The sequence below is a fragment of the Haematobia irritans genome, chromosome 1, assembly GCF_050003625.1.
Source record: "Haematobia irritans isolate KBUSLIRL chromosome 1, ASM5000362v1, whole genome shotgun sequence".
NCBI lineage: Eukaryota > Metazoa > Arthropoda > Insecta > Diptera > Muscidae > Haematobia > Haematobia irritans.
Genome location: NC_134397.1, coordinates 213,813,951 through 213,837,388, shown reverse-complemented (window position 1 = coordinate 213,837,388; position 23,438 = coordinate 213,813,951). Strand labels below are relative to the sequence as shown.

The following is a 23,438-nucleotide window of genomic DNA, read 5'->3' as shown; positions in this document are numbered from 1 at the left end:
AGCTCGATTGATATCAAAATTACATTGGCTTCTTCGCTTCCATTGATAGACTATTGATTTGGAGCTGTCAAAGATTGTATCATGTCTTTCTCTTATGGAAGGCATGATATTGGATGCTCAGGTAGGCTATGCGGAGCTGACAATAGAACGCAGTTCGGGATGACCAAGCGAAAGATCCCCTGGAGTATGTAAGAAAGCCTTGCTAACTCATCCCTATATGGTATGTTCCTGTGACAAGACACGAATATTAGGTGAATATTGTACTACCCACCCATCTCGTTGAGAGATTTACGACAGTCTATGATGAATTTAGAGTTAAGGAACATTTTATTGCAGAACGAGTACAAGGCTACCTTGGCTTTTCTCGACATTTCTTAAAATGGACCCCCAGTATTTTGCACACTCTCCGAAGGGAATTTCGATACCACCTAAGGAGATGAGCTTGGGCGTGACCTATGAAGGATTGCTTGCCCTACAGCGGCTGAAATACGTCTCTTCGTTATAAGTTCATCTGTCAGCCTCAGTATCCCTTGATCAACATTCAGAGGTGGCAATGCATTTGCTATTGAACTCGGATGAACGTTATTACCTGCCCCTTCAAAGTAGAGTTGGGTAGTTCGCGAACGAACTAGTTCAATTGAACGGTGCACTGAAATGAGTGAGCTGAACTAGTTCACATCTATCGTTCTTTTCCGTTCACCATGTCAGTTTGGCTAACTAAGCACATTTTATCAGTTTGTTCGCTCAGTTATTTTCGCTTTCGTAATAATTGGACAATTTTCTGCCTTTACGCTCATATCGATCTTTTTTGCACATACGCTGTTCGGGATTCTTTTCGCATGTGGTTTTTGGGATGAATAAATCAACGCAAGGCTAATGTGTTTCATTTATGATGAACTGGAAGAAAGCAACAACAAGTTGAAATGAACCAGTTACTGACCGAAAATGAACTAACTGAACTAGTTCGTTGATTGGAAAAGAGCTGAAGTGAGCGATCACTACACTGAACTATAATGCCCAACACTACTTCAAAGCTTGGCTTTCAAGAAAGCTGATTGGTTCATGTAATGTGGACCTGCCCTTCGGGTTGTCTTAACAACAGCAATCTTGAATCGATGCTAGTATTATGATAAATATCTATCAGGCTCTACAGAGTCATAGGAAGAAATGAGGATAAGAATATAATGTCGTACCCGACACCTAATCGAGAAAGATAGTGAATACCATGTGGATGAACTGGTTTTGGAAGATATACCAGCAATCGATCTGAACTCATCAGAACAACAAAATGCCCGATTTTAAAGTGATTGACAAATATATTTTTAAACGGACTGATTTTTCTACGATTTCAATATATGGATATTACTTATACCTGAAAATTTAAGGGAGAAAGTCATTTATGCAGCACACGATATACCGAAATCCGCTTACGGAGGCATAAAAAGAACTTTAGAAAGGATACGACGTTATTTTTGGCCTGGCATGGTCGTAGATGTGAGAAGATATGTTCAGAATTGTGAACTTTGTAAATCATCTAAGACTCCAACTACGACGCCCAAACCTACACTGGGCGAAATGGTTGAATCGGAACGACCATTTCAAAGACTATATGTCGACTTAATTGGTCCTTTGCCTCGGACCAAATCTGGACATATCGGAATTCTGATTGTGCTAGATCATTTTTCATTCCTGAATCCAATTAAGAAATTTACTACAAAACCTATAGTACAATATTTGAAATCTGAGATTTTTCGTTGCTTCGGTGTACCAGAAATAGTTGTCACTGATAAAGGCCCACAGTTTAAAGGGTGATACGGTCAAAATTTGGTCAAGGGAAAACGCGTGTAAATCGGTGAAATCGTTTATTTAAAAAATCAAATTAAATTTCTTTTTCAAGTTCAATTAGTATAAAATTCAGGAAAAATATTCAGTTAGGCTTTCGCTTTTCCAAATCCGAATTGCCGGGCCTCACGCTTGACACCTGCCATCAGATTTTGTACAGCCACCTTGTCCACCTTCTTCGCCGCAGAAAGCTAGATTGCCTTGAACTGCTGCTCGTCCTTAGCAGTTTTTTTGGTCTTCTTTAGGTTCCGCTTGACAATAGCCCAGTATTTCTCAATTGGGCGGAGCTCTGGCGTGTTGGGAGGGTTCTTGTCCTTGGAAACCACCTGCACGTTGTTGGCGGCGAACCATTCCATGGCCTTTTTACCGTAATGGCAAGATGCCAAATCCGGCAAAAAAAGTACGGAGCAACCGTGTTTCTTCAGGAAAGGCAGCAGACGTTTATTCAAACACTCTTTCACGTAAATTTCTTGGTTGACAGTCGCGGAAGCTATGAAAATGCTCCTTTTCAAGCCACAGGTACAGATGGCTTGCCAAACCAGATATTTCTTTGCGAACTTTGACAGTTTTATGTGCTTGAAAATATTTGCTACCTTTCCCTTCCTTTTGCCGTATAAAACTCCTGTCCCGGAAGCTGCTTTTAGTCTGCTTTGACGTAGGTTTCATCGTCCATTACCACGCAGTCAAACTTCGTCAGCATCGTCGTGTACAGCCTCCGGGATCACGCTTTGGCCGTCGTATTTTGTTTATCATCGCGATTTGGGGTCACTACGTTCTTGTAAGTCGATAGTCCGGCTCGTTTTTTGGCTCGATGCACGGTTGTAAACGATACAACCAGCTTATTTGTGGCATCTCGGAGAGAGAGGTTAGGGTTTCGCTTGAAACTACCGGCAACTCTCTTTGTCGTATCCGCGGCTTCCGGTTTTCGATTTCCCCCCGATCCAGACTTCCTGGCTGTCGACAAACGTTCCCCAAACACTTTAATTACATTTGTAACGGTTGATTTGGCAACTTTTAGCGATTTTGCCAGCTTTGCGTGCGAGTAGCTCAGATTTTCGCGATGCGCGAGCAAAATTTTGATACGCTGCTCTTCTTGCTTGGACGGCATTTTGACAACTGAAGAGTGAATTCCAAAATCAAACTAGGAGCAACATTCTACACACACACACACCTTCAAAATGAGGGGTGTTCAGGTTTTTTAAATGCAAAATTGAAAGAAATACGTCAAGTTTATACTGACCAAATTTTGACTGTATCACCCTTTAGAAGCAGGAAGTTCAAAAATTTCTGAAGGACGCTGGCATACAACATGTCTTAACAGCAATTTATAGCTCTCAATCAAATGCGAGTGAGCGGGTGAATAGAGTGGTGAATAAAGCCTTGAGTCATATGTGAGGAATGTTCAGAAAAAATGGGATGACGAATAAATATTTGGAGTCAGTATGGTAGGGAGGGTTGACTCAAGAGAGGATAGCTAACATCTTTTCATCCTCTCAACCCTACGTAATGGTACTTCGAATTTCAGTATAAATGCCTGCCAATGTTTGGGAAATTAAAAACTATTGCTATCTAAAATATTATATTTTTTGTTAACGGACCGAGATTTATCTTTTGTGGCAAGAACACAATCCTAGCCCTGAGCATAGCCGGAATAAAAAAACAGCAGCCGCCGCAAAAGATAGATATGAGCTGGTCGTTACAGCTTATTGGTTGGAAATCCCTCGAACCGAGTGAGACGTGAACGACTTTTGTCGGCTTCCATTTTTCTGGAATCTATGTTAAGTTGATACAGTCTATGTACTCATCGCTGACAACCACGGGTTACTTCTGCCAGCCACTGTTTGAAATTCAGCCGGAATTCCACCAGGACCGGATAATTTAAACGGTGCAGCTTTAACCTTGATTCCAAAACAATTTCATCGATAGGAAATGATCGTTGAGCGCTTTTGGTGCTACCAGAAGATGATTCAGCCGTCTGATGCATTAGTATCTCCAGAGTCTTCTCAATGGATGTTGACCCTCGAATGTTTTAATGAAACCTAGAGCGGAGATAGTGGATGCTAACACCTTCCGTAGTTTGAAAATCTCGGACGTATTTTCAATCCTACCCAGTAAAAGTTGTGCTGAGCCCTTCTCAGTAAGCGAGAGCTTATATCCTCTTACAGTTATCTTGTAAGAGCCCAGTCCCCCAGAGCTCTGATGGACATTGCCTGCTAAATAGTTTCCTGCAGGATTTCCTCACATTACTTAACTGCGGAATAACTGCGAAATCTTTGTTTTAAGCTTTTTCGAACACATATTGATGCAACTCTAGAATTTGGCACGGAAAAATAGGCGGGCATATTATTTCGCACAAATAAGTTAACAACCCTGTGTTTAGGACGCTATTCAGTGTTTCCAACTCCCCAAGGCCAAAAAGCACCAAAAATATATTATAAATTCTAACATACCACTTCCCACCACAAAATCGAAAATTAAATGCTCTACTAAAAAAAAAATCTGAAGATGTATTATAGAACTATTGTGTATTGAATTTGTAATTTTATGAAGTTATGAATACCTATAGGTTCAACTCAATTTTCACTTACATAGAACACACTTACATAATCTTCGAAGTATCGCAAGAACATAATTGATTTATTGGTAAGGGGTTTGAATTTTTACCACTGGGTATTCAAGTATACACCTTGATCAGTTTTAATGCTTTCATCCAGTTCATTTTGATCAGTAATGTCTTTCAACTGTCAAAATATTAATATATTGAAGGAGTCTATTGCTTATTTCAATTATGCGTCCTTTTGTGAATTTAATACAAACGTTTTTAATGACATCTTAATCAAGTTCAAAAATTCGACACTCGTCGCTAGACTTTTCTACCCTAAATAACAATATTAATTAAAAAATAATCAATACCACCTTCATAACAATCAAATTCTATTTTTGGCAATAAAGTTGAGTTTCTTAAGCTCTTGAAAGTCTAATCCAAATTTTTGTATCAATTAAACTTAATACTGTTCAAAATGAAAAAATTACCAAAAGCACTAAATTAAAATGCCAGAAAGCACCAAGTTGGTGTTTTTTTTTAAAGGCACCGAAAAGGCAATTTGGTGCTTTTTCGAAATCAAAAAGCACTAAATTTGGTGCTGAAAGCACGAAATTGGCATCACTGCAAAAATTGGGTCGATTCGCGAATTGATTAAAGCACGAGTTGATTTCTCGTTGCGGCAAAGAGATGGGAAAAAGTAGAGGTTAGCGATGGATTTTACTTTGTTTAATCAGATTTTTACAATTTTTTCTGGATAGATTCTTCAATATTTGGGAAAATCCTGCATTTTATAGTTTACAAATGGCCTTGTTTTTGAAAAAAAAACAGCCAAACCACAAAATATTTATTTTTCCTTGGAAATGGTGTAATATTCGAGTACGGAGTCTGGAGGAAGAAAAACATTATGTGTGTGCGGAATACTCAAACAATAACCGCATATTTGAGTGGTTCCGCTTTGGTGTTTGATGTCGGACTTATGATAAATACCCTTTTAGGAATTGTGAAGTGGCATTCTTCCACCCCTCCCCATATACCCTTTTTTCTTGGCTAAGACCAATCGGTTTAGGTTTCATCAATAATTTATCCATTGAATCTTTTCACTTGATGTTATCTGATTGTTTTGTTTCGTTTTCATTTTTTTTCTTCATTCTATTTTGTTTCAATAAGACTTTTTTTTTTAGACCAATATATTTCTATTGTAAACTCCATTTAGACCATAATGAAAGGGGTAGTCCAACTTCCATCCCAATGTATACTAATACTAATCCTATTGTCATATTAATTTACAACAAATGGCCATTTCACTATCAAAAGATGAAAGTAAATTGTTTTTATTCTACACCAGCAGTGATCCGCCAAATATGAAGAAAATTCATAAAAGAAATGGGGATAACGAAATAAAAGTAAAAGGGTTAAGCAGATGTTTTGGTTCATATACAGGGTCGGAGAAAAGTGAAAATGGCAACAGTTGCCAAATCGTTTTAGATAGAAAGCCTAGATAAACTATGACAAGTGACTTAGGAGGCTATCTATATACGTCTACTCTGTCCTTTGGAGACTTAATAATCCAGTAGATTATTTTGATGAAGAAATACATTTGTGGTGTACATTTCAAACAATTGGAATACTGAATTAAAATCCATTAAGGTTCACTCGGTAAAATATTTAATAGACAATATCTTATTAGTGTATTATTATTATTTATTTTAATTCACATTTAAAGTATTACTTATGACTCTAAATATACCCTGCGCCACACTTTGGAATTATAAGTTAGTGTATATGTTTTCAACACCCAGAAGTAGACGAGATAGACACATGATGTCTTTGGCAAAAATGTTCAGGGTGGGCTCCTGAGTCGATCTAGCCATGTCCGTCTGTCCATGAACACATTTTTGTAATCAAAGTCCAGGTCGCAGTTTTAGTCCAATCGACTTCAAATTTGGCACAAGTATGTGTTCAGAATAGAACCTCAGAATAGAACCCTATTGATTTTGGAAGAAATCGGTTCAGATTTAGATATAGCTCCCAGAAGCCAGAGTTTTACCCCAATTTCGTTGAAATTTTGCATAAGAAGAACAATTAGTACTATAGTCAAGTGTGTCAAATTTTATTGAAATCGGTTCGGATTTAGATATATGTAGCTCCCATATATAGCTTTCGCGCGTTTTACACTCATATGACCACAGAGGCCAATTTTTTGCTCCGATTTAGTTGAAATTTTGCGCAGGGACTAGAATTAGCATTGTAGCTATGCGTGCCAAATTTGGTATAAATCGGTTCAGATTTAGATATATCTCCCATATATAGCTTTCGCCCGATTTACACTCATATGACCACAGAGGCCAATTTTTAACTCCGATTTAGTTGAAATTTTGCGCAGGGACTAGAATTAGCATTGTAGCTATGCGTGCAAATTTGGATGAAATCGGTTCAGATTTAGATATAGCTCCCATATATATATATGTTTTTCTGATTTCGACAAAAATGGCCAAAATACCAAAATTTTCCTTGTAAAATCGCCACTGCTTAGGCGAAAAGTTGTAAAAATGTTTCCCATATTTTTTTACTAACATTGTGTTCCACCCTAGTGCATTAGCCGACTTAAATTTTGAGTCTATAGATTAGAAGTCTATCAAATTCTGTCCAGATCGAGTGGTATTTAAATGTATGTATTTGGGACAAACCTTTATATATAGCACCCAACACATTTGACGGGTGTGATATGGTATCGAAAATTTAGATCTACAAAGTGGTGCCGGGTATAATATAGTCGGCCCCGACCGACTTTAGACTTTCCTTACTTGTTTTAATCTATATATGGCATAGTTGATACGCTGTTGCCAGTGTTAGTGTATAAATATAAATTAATTTATTCGTACATACTTCGCATTTGAGTAGTGGTTCAAATAAATGCATTCTATATAAGGTTTCTATATTTAATACTATAATCTAAATATTTGTGTAATGATCTCTATTTATGTCTTCACTTTTGGACAGTATGGTTTTACCAAAATGTGTAAGTCTATAGTCATTATATATAAGACATACACCAATAAAATGAAAAGTATTTTCTGGTTCATCTACACGGATGAAAAAGACTGTTTTTCATATGTTTGGCTATAAACATTATATGTTTGGAAAACAAATTTTTAAACACAATATTTTTGAGTGCAAGCATATAATGTTCATAAACTAGCATAACATGTTTGGGACATATATGTTAATATGTTAGAACATATTATGTTTGGGACATAAAATGTTTGTAAATATAATATGCTTGGATGCAAACATATATTAATTTAGAAATAGCCTATAAACATATATGTGTTTAGTAGCTTGGAGCGCTATTTAACAGGGAGCGATATTGAATTAAGTTGGTGGTTGTTGCTTGTTATTACAAAATTAACATTTTATTTTTCCTTGGGCAATTGATCAGCTACTTCTTTGATCCTTACAAACTGTGTGGTCCGCTGTTCGAATCCCCGTCCGGCAAAAGGTAAAATTAAAATAAAAAAATCATAAAATTGAATAATTTCTTCTAAAATGTTTGTATTACAGAAAAAGGTGCTAATAACTAAAAAATCTCGTGGAAGTGAGAAAGATGTGGGGGAATATACAATTAGGCAGAAACAAAATTTTGAGCATTCGGTTCGAAAACCTATGTTGTTAGCACCTATATTACCTGTTTATTTTCATGATTCATTATGATTGTAAATATATAAATAAATAAATAAAATTTTGAGCACAATATTGTTTGGGAGAATTTTTTTAAGCATATAATATTTTTGGGTGCAAAATGCTTCCAAACATATTATATGTTTACATAATAACATATTGTTTTTTGGAAGACAACATTATTGAATTTGGATGCAAAAATACAAAATGTTTGGAAATTGACTACCCAAACATATATTGTTTAGACCAATATGCTTTCAAACATATTATATATTGGAAGAGATCAAACATATAAATGTTTGGGCAATAGCCAAAAATGTATATGCTTGAAGCAAAATATGTTTGGGAGTATATGTTACAGAAGCGATTTTTTGTGAGCGTGTAGGTTGCAGATTGAACATATCCCATCCGTGTTTTTTCTTAAAACATTTCGAGTTAATGATCTTATCTTATCAGTGTATACACTGAAAACAAAAGATAGTGAACCAACCAGGTAGAAAAATTTTGGTTAATTTTAGAAAATTTAGATTATTTTTTTAAGATTGGTGTTAAAAATTGCAAGAATGTCTGAAGTTCAGGATGAGCGCATTTGTAGTAAAATTTACAAAATTAATTAAATAATGAACTATTTTGTGAGAAGTACGGATTTAGTAAATTTTTATGCTTCATTTGTGCATAATTTTTCGCGTTTTTCAGTTCATTTAACACGTACGCAAAAAATTATTAGAGTAAAGGAAACTTTCTGCAAACATAATAATTCCATGAACTAAAATAGAGTTAAATTACACCCATCGAAGTAATATGATCACCTCAAACATGTTTCAAGAGCACCATGTTACTTTTCCGCAGCGACCATGTAGCAATTTTTTCTCAAAATTATTCTTTTCTCGTCAAGCATAACATGCTTTCCGATACATAATTTCCGAGAATAGAACATGGTTTCGCCAAACATGCTACATGTTTTCCGTGAAAAAGTAACATTTTGCTCTTGGAACATGGTTGGGGTGATCATATTCCTTCTCTGCGTGTAGCTTTAGTGAAATGGAGAGTTTTTTTTCGAGTGTAGAACCAACATAATACTCTTACTTGTGTATGATGCAACTTTACTATGCATATACTAACCCTAATTTTCATGAAGTTTCGTTACCCGCATGTTCGGTTCCAAAGGTTTTATCTTTACACGGATAATTGAAGTAAGGATACATTTAAGAGACAAATTTGAGTTTTGCGTACTTAACGAAAATATCAATTTCGAAATTCTGACTCGACTTCAAGTATGCTATGTTTCAAGTAAAAATCTTCTTTAAAATAAAGACATATCCCATTTTTGAACGTTTTTGTACCTTGTTGTCAAGATGGGAAAATACTTGTTGTATTTTGTTGTATTTCACAAATTTTAAGAAATTTTCACGTTTATTAAATACAAGTTGACCTAAGTCAAACAAAGTTTTCTTTCATTTTAAAATACCTCTTTTTAAGTCGAGTCACTTAATTATAAGGACAAAACGACTTTATTGAAGAGTCTGAACTTTTGAATAAGAAAAAACGCATTCGTATTTTAAGGGCAAGAAATCTTTGGCCTCACGAACATATTTTTTTTCATCGACCACCTAAACTTATACTGCGCAAAATGGTATGGACTGTGGCTTCACTCAAATCATGTTTATTGAGATTGGTTTCAAATAGGGAAAACCTTGTGGAAGCTGCTTATGATAAGATCTTGTAACTTCATCACCGTAATGACTGTTCAATTCGCCACAGTCCAATCCGATGATTTTTTCTATTTGTGCCATTTTAGAAAGCAAACTAAGGACTACAACATACATCATTATGAATGCACTAATAAAGCAATTGCACTGTGGCCCAATATTTAACATACTCGCTTTTTATTCCAAGTTTCGGCCGTAGACCAAAATTTGTTTCATCGTTGGTTTATCACCTCTCAATAGTGTTGGTGACATTTCTGAGTGCTTGTTTATACTGAAAAAAATATTGTCGTGAGGTCAAAGATTTCATGTCTTTAAAATACGAATACAAATTTTGCTTAGCATAAAAGACGCATTTCTCTAAAATAAAGTTATTTTCCTTGTCCAAAAGTCGATAAACTTTTCAATGAAGTCGTATTGTCCTTATAATTAAGTGATTTGACTTAAAAATGGGTATTTTAACATGAAAGAAAAAATTTATAGGATAAGGTCAACTTGACTTTAATAATTCAGAAAAATTCTTTAAATTTAATGAAATTGTATTTAAATTTGTTGTCTTTTTGCATCTTGACTACAAAGAAAAAATCTTTCAAAACTTTATTTTAAAGAAGTTTTTTACTTCAAACATAGCATAATTTCTACTGGAAGTCGAGCCCTACTTTGGAAAATAAAGTTGCCGTTAACTCGTTTTTAAAGGACTTTGATAGCATATCAAGAAAAAAAGCTGAGAAAGCGAAAAATTAAAATTTGATTCCTAGAAGCAAGTACACAAAACCTAAATTTAAAAGAGAATTGTGTCTTAAAAGTGTCCTTACTTGTATTCTCCGCTTCTTTGGCTCGGAATCAATACCAAATTTTTTAAAGTAAAGACAAAATCTTTGGAACCGAGTATGCTTTTTTTTCAGTGCAAGTACGTAATATGACCACAGTTGGTACAGTTGGAAGAATTCTATCAAAACTGGTGGATTTTTTACTGTTTGGTAGAGTGGTAGAATTCTTGATGGTCCTCTCCAAAAAAGAGGTACTTTAATTTCCTATAGAAATAAAATGTTGACAAAAATTTTTGGAGAAAAAATGCACTAAGAAAAAGTAAACTCTCTATTTCACTAAAGCCAATTTAACTTTATTTTAGTTCATGGAATTATTATGTTTGGAGAAAGTTTCCTTTACTCTAATAATTTTTTGCGTACGTTAGTTAAATTAACTAAAACCGAGGAAAAAATATACACAAATGAAGCATAAAGATTAACTAAATTCGTGTGTTCCACAAAAAAGTTCAGTATTTCTTTAAATTTGCAAATTTTACTACAAATGCGTACATTATGAACTTCATATGTCACTATTTTTCCTTGAAACTACAAATTTTTCTTTAACAAGTGAAAAAACTTAATTATGTCTAATAAATTTTCTTGAATATGGCCAAAAATATTTACTTATTTTAATGACATCGGCGTGATGCCAGCGTTTGTAATACTGTTTAGTTAAAATTTTCTAAAAATATTCAAAATTTTTTAAAATTAACCGAAATTTTTCTTCCTGGTGGGTTCACTGTTTTTTCAGTGTGTAGACAAAATTTTCTATGGACATAAAATTATGACAACTTTTTATACAGAAAATAATTTTGTTTTGTTATGTTATCGTTGGTTTGCATGGCAATGGTTAGCATGCCCGCCTTGCATACACAACATCGTGGGTTCGATTCCTGCTTCGACCGAACACCAAAAAGTTTTATCCTACCTCAGTAATGCTGGTGACATTTCTGAGGGTTTCAAAGCTTCTCTAAGTGGTTTCACTGCAATGTGGAACGCCTCGGCTGTAAAACGGAGGTCCCTTGTCATTGAGCTTAACATGGAATCGGACAGCACTCAGTGATAAGAGAGAAGTTCACCAATGTGGTATCACAATGGACTGAATAGTCTAAGTGAGCCTGATACATCGGGCTGCCACCTAACCTAACCTAACCTAAGCTTAAATCAAAACAATAACGAAATAAAATTTTGACAACATTTCCTATCGTAATAATGGCAAAATTGTTTATAGAAATAAAACTGGCAAAATTTTATATACACTGAAAAAACAGTGAACCCTTTTCCATTGCAAAATGAACTAAACTGTAGTAATATTGACCATGATTTAGCCCTTAAGATTTTTTGCAACTTGCCTAGTTTATAATTCTCTTAAATTTTAGTTCATCTATAACATTGTAGTTTAGTTCATTTTTACAACACCATAAGATTTATATACCCTTACCAAGTTAAAAAGTCGGTATTATTTTGTTTTACTTGCTTATTTTGTAGGAAACCCGATAATAAAAATTGGTTAACAGTCTCTTTAAAATGTCGACGATTAAACTATTTTTAAATCAATCATTCCACAGTACAGAGAAATTAAATAATTAAAGGAACAACAAACCGTTTTACTATTATGAAAATTTTCATACATTAAAATTAAACTTTCTTTAAGCAAAAGTACTTTATTATAAAAACTTATGATGAAAGTTCTTAATACAATGTTTTTTGTGGAACAGAGAGTAGTTCATTTGAACTCGCTGTTTGGACATTTTGACTTATCCTTTTTTTATTCATCGTAGGTAATTTTTTCACATATCTTGCTGGACAAAAATGGAAACAATAATGAACATTGTTAAAAATGAACACGATGTAATGAAATATAATTTTAATTCTTCATTTTAGCTTGTAACTTACCATATTTGGGGGCATTTTATCGAATGGTGTAAGGAATTCAACTTTTCTTTGGAAAACGTATCTCATAAAATTGGTACCTGAAACAATTAGAGAAATAATGAAGTATTCTATATAAACTCATAAAACTGTGTTGTTATCGATGTGAAGGATATAATAAAATAAATATTCTAGTTGAAAGAAAGCCAGAGTTTTAATATAAAACTTACCAATTCTCTATTAAATTGTACGCTGAGGGGAAATATAAAAAGTTGTCCAAATTTATTTGGGCTATTCTGAAATTAAATATTTATTTTTTACATTAAATAAAATTATTAAATAGGTTTCCAAAAAATCGAATGAAAAAAATAATATTATGCATAAAAAAACAAATATTCTGGTTAAAAGAAAGTTAAAGAATCCTTACCAATTCACTATTAAATTACAAGCAAAGGAGTACCAACATTTTTTCAAATTTTTAAGGGGTTATTCTGAAATTAAATATTTGTTTTTTACGTTAAAATATTACATTGGTTTCCAAAAAAATTGATTAAAGAAATACTAAAATAAGGTATTAAAAACCTATAATTTTGATGATAAAAAGGTCATAAAAACGTAAATATTCTAGTTGAAAGAAAGCCAAATTTTAAAAGAAAACTTACCAATTCTCTATTTTCGAACCCATCTGGAGTTGCTTTGAAATTAAGTATTGCTTTTACAACAAAGAAAAACATTAAACTGGTTTCCAAAAAAAAAAAAAAAATAATTAACAAATAATAATATACATAAAAAATATTATTTTTAAAAGAAAGCCATATTAAAAAAACAATACTTACCAATTTATGGCTAAACTATACGCTGAGATATAACAAAAATTGTCCAAATTCATCTAGAATTGAATATTAGTTTTTTACATTGAGTAATAAAAATTTCAATACACTTTCAATTTCAACATATTTTCCTAAATATTCTTAATAACTTTTCTCGAAACTACCGATAAAATATTAATAACTTTCATTTAAAAGGTTTAATAAACAAACACCAATATATGTCTCAAAATTCCAAAATAGTTAGTTAGTTGAATCTTTATTATTTATAAATTCATCTATACAATTCAATGTTTAAAAAATTTAATTGATATAATACTTTAAATAAAGATTTTACGGCTATGACTTAACGTCGTCAGCCTGAGTACTTGTAACGTGTTAATTAAAGAACATATTATTCAAAAAGAAATAAAAAACAAAAAATTATGCAAACTCTCTGATAATCAGGTCACGGTATCGTAAAGCTGCTTTAAGATATCCAATAAGATTTCTCCAGTCTTCCACTTCTCTTCCATCTAGTATGCTTATGATATTATCCTCATTTAAGGGGTTCCTCCTAAAGTAGAGCACCCTAATCTCACTTAAAATGGGACAAACACCAAGGAAATGTTGCAGTGTTTCTTTCTGATTCATATTGCATAGTGTGCACTGATCGTTGCCATTTGGATTAGGGATGTACGGATTTGCGTTAAGAAGTATTAGATCACATCTGGCCTTAATTATCCATGAAATGTCGTCTACGGTGTAACTTCCCCCAAAATAAAGATGACTTCTGGAGTAATCTAGGTATCTATATATTCTCATGGTGCTTTGTTGCGCTCTTAGTATTGACATACTTCTGTTTTTCATAATCATATGTTCGACCAGGTTTGCCATCATAGTATTCCAAGAATTCAAACTCATATTCTCGTTGATTTGGGGCATATCAAGCTGATCAATGATAGTATTTATTTGATTTGCCCAAAATAAATTCTTTTGTATTACTTTCCTTGTTAACTGGTGGGGTAATCGTTCAGCCGTGTATTTGAATTTCGTTCTCATAATATATTTGAGATGCATTTGCATCATATATATATGGCCTTCCTCAAGTCCAGTCTCCAAGGCTACTGCATAATTAGGGGCAGAGTCTGGCAATCGTAGTAATTTCTTTATAAAGAATCGCTGTAGCTTATTAACCTCATCATAATAACTGAAACCCCAGACTTGTGCACCATAAGATTGAATCGATCTACATACTGCTTTGAATAGATTCCATTTTTGTTCTAGCGATATGCTCGATTTCCCAAGAAAATTTTTCCATGTCATGTTTATTGCATTTTTTGCCTGTAGGTTTCTGGCTTCGATATGTTTAGTAAAATTCATTTGGGGTGTCAGTATGACACCTAAGTAGTTATATTCTGACACTATTTCAATTGGTTGGTTGTTTAGAGTCCACTTCTCTTGACTCGATAATCGGCCACCGTTTCTGAAAACCATTATTTTCGACTTAGACAAATTTACAACTAAATTCCACTTATTGCAATAGCTTTCTAAGTTATTTATCATTGATTGGAGAACCTCCTTATCCTCTGCCAATATTACAATATCGTCTGCATAAAGCAATATTTTAACTCTAATTTCTTCAATGGCTACACCACCTCCAAGGATATCATGTAAATCATTTATGTATAGAGCAAACAATAAAGGTGATAGTAGGCAACCTTGCTTTACTCCGCTATTCGTATTAAAATACTCCGAAAGTTCATCTCCCGTCCAAACTGCTGATTCTGTTTTTTGATATACACTCTCAATAATTTTTACCATTTTATACGAAATTCCTAGCTCATACAGCTTGTATATCATAAGATTTCTTGACACAGTATCAAATGCCGCCTTCAAATCTACAAAAAAGGCATATATCTTCCTCTTCTGTGCAAGTTTAATTTTTATAATCGTCGCAAGATTATAAATGTTGTCAATGGTTGAATATTTTTGTCTGAACCCAGCTTGGTATTCAATAAGTACTCTCCTCTCTTCTGCCCATGAACACAAACGATCATTCAATATTCCCATGAATATCTTCGCTATAGAGTTCATAAATGATATTCCTCTGTAATTGGATGCCTCGTTCATATTTCCTTTTTTATGTATGGGAAAAATAATCGTTTTAACAAATGCTTCATCTATGCTCCCACTGGCATACATTTTATCATAAGCTTTAGCCAACTCAGCTAGAAACTCTTCAGAGGCATTTACAAAGAACTCGTAAGGTATTCTGTCTTCACCCGGAGCTTTATTCATTTTAACCTTCGACAACATAGTATATATGTCCTGTACTGTGATGTTCCTATCCAGAGATTCTTCTGTTCTAAAAAGCGGGACATATGCAATCATTCTTGGTTGTTGCTCTGGATTCAGTAGTTGTTCGAAGTATTCTTTAAATTCGGCTGCCGTTACTTGGGGACTTATTTGAAAGCACTGATTATTCAATTCTCTCGCGATTTTCCACCACTCCCTCGACTCAGTTACTTCATTTATTCTTAGACTGATTTGGTGAAAATAATTCCGTTTGCTGGACTCGCATATCTCCTTGAAATTCTTTTGTGCCTCTAAATACAACTTTTTATCGTCGTCAGAATTAGTTCTCCTGAACTTTGCTAAGGATTTGAATGATTTCTTTCTCGCCCAAAAACATCTTGCATTGAACCATTTATTTACCGGGACAAACTTCCTCACAATATTTCTTTGCTGGTTTGAGGCAATAATAATGTCCGTCAAATCCTGCAGAGAACACGTATCAACCCTTTGTAAAACTCTGCTTAAACTAGAATTGAGTTTGTTTTGGTAGTCATTAATATTTCCCTGATTCCATGACAGTTTAGGTAGAAGATTCATCCTTTTGGTATTTGCTACATTTAGTTGTAAATGAAGTACAATGGGTAAGTGGTCAGACCATATTCCATCTTCCACTACAAAACTATCCACAAATTTTAACATGTTATGTGATACTCCACAAATATCATTAACCGACTCACCAACTGAGCTAACGAAAGTAAGTCTTCCTTCGTCATCACCTGTGGTTTGGCCATTTAGTATAATAATGCTGTGATCATTTAAGTAGTCTATGAACGTTTTGCCTCTGAGGTTAATTTCTTTATCCATAGATTTTCTCAATTCAGTAGCTGCATGGAATTCATCTCTGTACATCGAAATATCTTGTTGTAATTCCCCAATCCTTATATTCATATCTCCAATTAATATGATATTTTCACCTTGAACATCCTCTATTAGTTTCTTAGCTAAATGGAAATCCCGATTCCAGTTAGCACTCCTTAGGTACAATGGAAGTAGAATTACCTTCATATGTTCTATTTTTATAGATAGTGCAAATATATTGTTTGATTGTAGAACTTCATATTGAATACTACAGCTCTGTAAGCTTTTTTTAATTCCCACCATGATTCCTCCTATTGCTCTCCCAAATCTGTTAGTTTTGGTTGCATCTACCCATAATACATTAAATTGTGGAAAATATTTTTCGGATTGATTTGTAAATTCTTTCATTAAATGAGTTTCTACAAGAACTATGATATCGAACGACTGTAAAAACGTAAAAAACTGGGGGTAAAGGTATTTATTTGCCAATCCGTTTATGTTATACGACATTATTTTTAGACTTATGTTATTGTTTTTTTCTTTTATTATTTTAGTTCTTTTGTTGACTTGACCATTTAAAAGTTTTTTGAATCAATACATTCAAATTCCAAAATATTCCATGCCTTTATATTCCTTTGTTGCATATTAAAAGATGCAACAGCCCACGCCAACGCCAACTATACAACTGAAGCATGCCAAACAAAACCAAGCAAAGCCAAAACATTCCTACAACAACAAAAACACATGTGCCTTTATTGAAAACAACACCTCATCCAGCCAATAAACCATCCAAGAATAACAAACACACACACAAACCACTAAATGAACCAAAATAAAAACAACCCCACGCTCATTTATACGCAACAAAACTCAAGTAACATCATCTTTACATTAATCATATTCCACTATGCCGATAAAGATCTCTGTACTATGCATTAGTTCATCGCATCTGCTGACAATTTACTCTGAGAATAATATTCGTAAAGGCACACCAGTTTATGAACGATGAAACGTTTAACTTAAAATTTGCAAAATTTTCATGAAATGTTATCTACCATTTTTGACGAAAATGTCTATAAATTTAATTACATGTGAACTAAAAATATTTCATTGGGTAATTTTTTACCAACAATTATTAACCATAGGAATTGTCAGTAAGAAATTGCTATCCACTTTCAAGTTCATTTTTCGTAAAAAAATATTTTCTCATACAAAAAAATCTTATAGTAAATTGCACCTATTATTTAGAAAATACTTTACATTTCATAAGTAGTTTTATAGCATAACTACCAGTTAAGAAATTTTTTAAGGAAATTTCCATCGTATTTTGTAGGCCATGAACTAAACGATTGCTACTTAGAATTTGTAAAATTTCCTTTCGAGTAGTTAATTTACGTTGAAGATACGAAAAATGAACTAAAATTTTGGAAAATTCTTGTAATAAATTATTGTAAAAATCTTCTTAAATTTACGAGACACTTTTTTTCTGTGTAGAAATAGCAAATTGAAAAACTTTGTATAGAAATAAAATTCTGGCAAAATTTTCTATAAAAATAGAATTTTGACAAAATTTCTTATAGAAATAGAATTTTCACAAAATTTCTTATAGAAATAGAATTTTGGCGAATTTCCTATAGTAGAAAAAGTCTGTTGTAAAACTAATGCTAAAATAAACTAATATTTATTCCAAAAATTCTATTTTGTTTTACTTTCTTTTTAAAATTTTCTAAGACATTTCCCCAGCCCAACGATTTTTTCTTTATTCCAAGTATGTCTCAAACATTTTATGAACTAAATGGCAGTAACATTTCAATGAAATACAAATTAGTTCAATTCTAACTAGAGGTGTGCGCGTGACACGAAATATGTCGCGCGTGAGATATAAAATCGGTTCGTGAATGTGCGTGAATAAAATTTCTGCAAAACCACGCTCACGAAAAAAATCTTACCCCCATTTTCAGGAAGCTCCGTTAGTGCTACGTTAGCTAACGAACTTTTAAACCGTACTATGGACATGTCTGTCATCTTGTCTATATATTCCATATGCCAGTTAGGAACTTAACTGCTAAAAATTGTTCAGTTAAAGTTAACCGCAGAGAAGATATTTCGATTTTACTTTCTGTTAACTGGGACTAAGTTTAACGGAGATACATGAAAATGGCCGTTACTCGGAAATATTTACTGGGAAATATTTTCATACAAAAAATGAATTCAATTGGGATTTACAGTAAAATCTCTCAGTTTTCTCCACATTTGGCAGGTGTCCACTTAGATTTTAAACATAATGTGATAAAATAGCAAATGTCTGAGTAAAATTTACAAGCGGTTTTCAGAGTGTTCAACTTAGAATGGATTCGCTGTAAATATTTCTCCATCGTCTTGAACAATTCCAGCGTTCCAACAAAGTGTTGGAATTCTATAGTCCATTTAAGAAATTTTACTATTCATTCCAATAACATGTCCAACAAGTCACAATGAATTTAGGGATGAATGACATTATTTTCTTTTAATTTCCTATGACATATGACCATGGTGGTAAATCCCTTGTATTGTTTTGGATTCCGATGTTATCCTCAGGCTTTTTATTTATTGCCAATATTAACCCTTTCATCATAAATTGAATTCGTTTTTATTTTCTCTTCTTTTTGTTTGTAATGAAAGTAAAAGACGTAGAAAAAATCTATTATTCACTTTTATTATGACATTCACGTACGCATAAGCCAGCCTGAGTCCACAATCAACCCATGTCAATAACGTGGCAATAGACAATGGTAAAATCACGGTGAGGGGGATATTTAGGCATATGTGATGTGAGCATAAAATCTCTTTATGTATTTTGAACTGACCAATTCTCAAGAATAGCTCCAAACATGGGGCAAAAAATGTTCCCAAATTGAATTGAAAAAACTCCACAATTGAAATAGTCATCTAAGTTTTTTTTTTTTGCTTTTTCGAATATCCTATCGCTAACTAAAGTTAAGATACTCTCAAAGCTAATTAACTACTTGACCCTCTAAGAAATAAACACACTATATCCTACTTGAGACATTATTATTTACACTCAACAAGGACATAAAAATTCCTGCGAGATATAAACAAGATTATGATTGGAAAATAACAACATCCACGAATGTTTATTTGCAATTAATTTCAATAACAATAAAAAGGAACATTCACAACACATCCACCCGCCCATCTATCCCACACTCTCCTCATTGAAGATGACTATCGTGACAATAAAAGTAGCAGTCGCAAAAGGATAATAGCAAACAATTCATTGTTGTAAAGTACCATTCAAAAGAAATCCTCTAAAGCATCTGCTAACCACATCTATTAATAGACACATCTATCTATCTAAGTGAGTGAGTAAAGCCCTCTAGCTTATCCAGCATCAAATTGGCGATAGACATACGTGTATAATCCTTGAGTAAGTATAACTCCCGGTGAAAATCGAGGAATTTTCATAGTGTACGGAAAATCGTATAGAAAGGGTGACTGCGGTCAAGAGGACCAAAGTGGGAGTCATGGAAAGTGTTAAGTGAACTTTCACGTATGTACTCAACATAAACCGCAGCAAAAGACGCACAAGGAACTCAAATGTATTAAAACTCCATGTGTATGCTACAGTAGTTAAACGTAGATACGAAATATTTTTGTGCAAGATATATTCACCTCAAGTTTTTATGATGGAGAAGGTGCATATTGAGAAGAATTCTCCATTTATTTCTGGTCTAACAACAAGTTGCGGAACTACACTACACAAATCATAATCACCGATTCAGAAATCTTCCCAATAAGGTGATATTTCTAAATCTGTTAGGGAGCTACATTAGTTTTGCACTACAATTGCAACGAATTCCATGGGAAGATCAATGAAATTCTAAGTCTTATAAATCTTCGAAGATTTGATTAACTGTACATACCCTACGGGAAATGGATCAACCCCAGGACCGGGACAGGGTTAGTCCCTAGTGTATATGGACCAGTCACATTTCTGGTACAAGCGTATGGAATGGGCCGGTCACTTTAACATGTGCTTGTCATTGGCTGGGAAAATTTACACTTTAGGACACGACTTGGACTCATCCCAAAGGACAAGTCGTGGAACAACTTAGTAGGACTACCCCATAGACAACTGCTCATGAAACAGTCTGGGACAAATTTTTAGGACCCTGTTTCCATCCGTATCGCACCAGAAATGAATATTTTGAACAATAAATAATTCTGATAGTTGTTTTGTATTAAAAGTGTGGATTCAAAAAGATTTTAATATCAAGTGAGTCTAAAAATCAATAAATCATATGGCAATTAAAAAGGTTGATAAACTGAAGCACTAGTACCAGTCCTGTAATGGGCCCATTAGTGGCAATTTACACTAATTTCCCGTAGGGTATTTCAAGAGCAAAATGTGTTTTTAGACGGGGAACATGTCTGTCATCTGGGTTGGGTTCTGACTTTTAAATCCGGTGAGAGATATGCATGAACTATATACAGGATCGCTGATATGTACTGCCACCAACTCCAACTTGCTATCATTTCTAAACTGCTTGTCTGACATCTGACAGACTTATTCCAGTGACAATTCATTTTATTATTTACAAACTTACAAAAGCATTTTGACCAATTGCATTATGAAATAAAGTTGTACGTGATGAAATTGCAGCGTGATAGTGTGGTTTGACCCTGCAGCAATAAAATTTGAATGATTCTTTTGTGTTGCTCGTTATCGTGATACAGCATCAATATCAAAAATGAATCGTAAAGTGGACGTTTGATCGAAATAAACGGCGCAGTGGTAGAAAACTTGTTCGGGATATATCGCGAGAACACATGCAAAATTAACAGGTTGGCTGATAAGTGCCCGGTCTGACACATAGATGTCGTTGCTAGTATTAAATGCATATTATTTTTATACCAACCTTCAAATGATTCGTGTCAAAATTTGACGTCTGTAAGTCAATTAGTTTGTGAGAGCGTCTTTTGTGAAGCAACTTTTGTTATTGTGAAAAAATGGAAATTTCGTGTTTTGATAAAATACTGTTTTCTGAAGGGGAAAAATACGGTGGAAGCAAAAACTTGGCTTGATAATGAGTTTCCGGACTCTGCCCCAGGGAAATCAACAATTATTGATTGGTATGCAAAATTCAAGCGTGGTTAAATGCGCAAGGAGGACGGTGAACGCAGTGGACGCCCGAAAGAGGTGGTTACCGACGAAAACATCAAAAAAATCCACAAAATGATTTTGAATGACCGAAAAATGATCTAGCTATCAGAGGCCTTAAAGATATCAAAGGAACGTGTTGGTCATATCATTCATCAATATTTGGATATGCGGAAGCTCTGTGCAAAATGGGTGCCGCGCGATCTCACATTTGACCAAAAACAACAACGTGTTGATGATTCTGAGCGGTGTTTGCAGCTGTTAACTCGTAATACACCCGAGTTTTTCCGTCGATATGTGACAATGGATGAAACATGGCTCCATCACTACACTCCTGAGTCCAATCGACAGTCGGCTGAGTGGACAACGACCGGTGAACCGTCTCCGAAGCGTGGAAAGACTCAAAAGTCCGCTGGCAAAGTAATGGCCTCTGTTTTTTGGGATGCGCAAGGAATAATTTTTATCGATTATCTTGAGAAGGGAAAAACCATCAACAGTGACTATTATATGGCATTATTGGAGCGTTTGAAGGTCGAAATCGCGAAAAAACGGCCCCATATGAAGAAGAAAAAAGTGTTGTTCCACCAAGACAACGCACCGTGCCACAAGTCATTGAGAACGATGGCAGAAATCCATGAATTGGGCTTCGAATTGCTTCCCCACCCACCGTATTCTCAAAATCTGGCCCCAGCGACTTTTTCTTGTTCTAAGGCCTCAAAAGGATGCTCGCAGGGAAAAAATTTGGCTGCAATGAAGAGGTGATCGCCGAAACTGAGGCCTATTTTGAGGCAAAACCGAAGGAGTACTACCAATATGGTATCAAAATGGTCGTTATAATCGTTGTATCGCTCTTGAAGGGGACTATATTGAATAATAAAAACGAATTTTGACAAAAAATGTGTTTTTCTTTGTTAGACCGCGGACTTATCAGCCAACTTGTTAAAGAACCAAAAAGAGCAGCAGCTCATTGCTGCACAAAAGAAGTTAGATTGGATATAACAAAAAAAGGTGGCCTCGTTTGCACGTTACCGATGATGACGAGATGATGAAATCAGAAGGTCGGACTATGGTTTAAATTATGAACAGAGGGTCCGACATTAAAGACAAGACGGAATATCATCCGATAGACCACACGAAGCTAGATATATGCCAGTCAAATTGCTATAGCCAATCATAATTTTCATGGGAACATCTTCGTTCAGTGGGAATACGTTAGGTTAGGTTAGGTTAGGTGGCAGTCCGATGTATCAGGCTCACTTAGACTATTCAGTCAATTGTGATACCACATTGGTGAACTTCTCTCTTATCACTGAGTGCTGCCCGATTCCATGTTAAGCTCAATGACAAGGGACCTCCTTTATATAGCCGAGTCCGAACGGCGTTCCACATTGCAGTGAAACCACTTAGAGAAGCTTTGAAACCCTCAAAAATGTCACCAGCATTACTGAGGTGGGATAATCTACCGCTGAAAAACTTTTTGGTGTTCGGTCGAAGCAGAAATCGAACCCACGACCTTGTGTATGCAAGGCGGGCATGCAAACCATTGCACCACGGTGGCTCCCATCGTTATCTTATACCTGTCACCTGTTCGATTGCTGTGCCAAATCTACCCATTTCACGACCCAGAAAAAAGTGTAGCCAAAAGTAAGTCAATAGCTGTGAATTTCAGCTTCAGCAATTCGCAATTATCTATCACACTCGAGAATTGCTAAGAATTATAGGAATTATGAAAATTGGGGAGTCACAAGAAATTTCTCGACTCACGACTGTATCCAGTCCGTCAGTTAGTTCGTGAATCAGAGAATGTTTATAAGAAACATCTGAATCCTAGACTCAATGAGAGTCCTTAAATGTTGCGTGTGT

General features: G+C 34.5%; 1 long non-coding RNA gene across 1 annotated transcript; it reads right to left on the bottom strand.

Annotated features, from left to right (window-relative positions):
• Positions 1 to 12,316: 12,316 nt before the first annotated feature.
• LOC142219450 (uncharacterized) lies at positions 12,317 to 12,922 on the bottom strand. Its single transcript, XR_012717581.1, has 4 exons — positions 12,880 to 12,922; positions 12,683 to 12,748; positions 12,477 to 12,553; positions 12,317 to 12,382 (listed from the first exon to the last, which is right to left on the bottom strand). It is a non-coding gene; the product is annotated as an uncharacterized LOC142219450 (long non-coding RNA).
• Positions 12,923 to 23,438: the final 10,516 nt, after the last annotated feature.